This window comes from Grampus griseus (genome assembly GCF_964374135.1).
Source record: "Grampus griseus genome assembly, chromosome: 13".
Classification (NCBI taxonomy): domain Eukaryota; kingdom Metazoa; phylum Chordata; class Mammalia; order Artiodactyla; family Delphinidae; genus Grampus; species Grampus griseus.
Genome location: NC_139007.1, coordinates 20506775 through 20508046, shown reverse-complemented (window position 1 = coordinate 20508046; position 1272 = coordinate 20506775).

Below are 1272 nucleotides of genomic sequence, written 5' to 3'. Positions count from 1 at the left end.
AAAATAAAGTTCTACTCACCACTGACTAAATATACTTTAAAATCTACAAGCAGTAGACTACAATTCACATCCACGTGTATATATATATATATATATATATATATATATATCCATAAAATACTGAAGAAATAAAAATTAATAAAATTGGTACATTCTAAAAATTAGAATCAGTGGCTATAGGATCTGCATGAAAAATGCAGAGCCATATATGACTTGTGATCTCATTTCTGTAGGGATGAAAAATAAAAATAACTAACAGTTACCAAATACTACTTGTTTGTCAAGAAGTCTTTTCAGGCAATCAGTCTCATGTTGATGACTGAAAGAGGCAAAGAAAAGGCCTGGAGATGAGACCCAAGGAGTGACTTGGTCACACCCTTCTAGAGGGTCATTCTCCCTGAGCAGCTTGCCTAAATTCCTCAGCAATAGAACAGGGGGGTTTATTCCCACAACGCGCCCATTACTTGGGGGATGCTCCCTGGCCAAAGTCCACTGAGTGTATCTGCGAGACCAGAGAGTATGAAGCCAGACCATGACTCTGGACTCCCAGGAATGGGTGACAGCAGTTGTAGCATTGTCTTTTGTGTTTTCCTGAGGCCTCTGACAAAGAGGCTGGAATTTCCTTGTATTCCAGAAAACTCAGAGATGGTATTTTGTCAGGTAGGAAGCTGTTGGCCTGAACTGACAGGGGAAACAACCATCTACTAACAACCTCTAGAAGAACAAAACCATATGAGAACTAGGAAAATGTATCTTCGAAATTGTAGAATCCACTTTGCTGAAAACAGAATTGAAATGAAGCTGCTCCTTCACAAATGTGGACAGGACTGAGCACAAAGCAAGAATACCAGCAGGCTACTGATGGCAGATATTACTGCCTTGGCAGTACAACATGACATGAGTTAGAAAATGATCTGTGAGCCCATTATTGCTTCTTCTCCAGCCCTCGACAGTGTTATAATGCATGTACTCACTATCCTTCTACCCACTTAGCTGACTTCTCTAAGAGTAAGGACCACCACCTATCTCATGTACCAAGAACCTGAGCATCTAACACGGCACCTGGTATACAGTAGGTTGCTTCCTACTGCATGTTGAATAAACAAAATCAATAATTCATATCTCATACATCTCTATGATTTCTAGAGATGTAGATTCTTTAGAACAGATTGTAGAGCTTCTAGAGATATGTAGATTTCTAGCTGAAATGCATAACTCTATGGATACATTCTATTATGTAATTAACTCATAATCCTTCAAATGGACCAATAA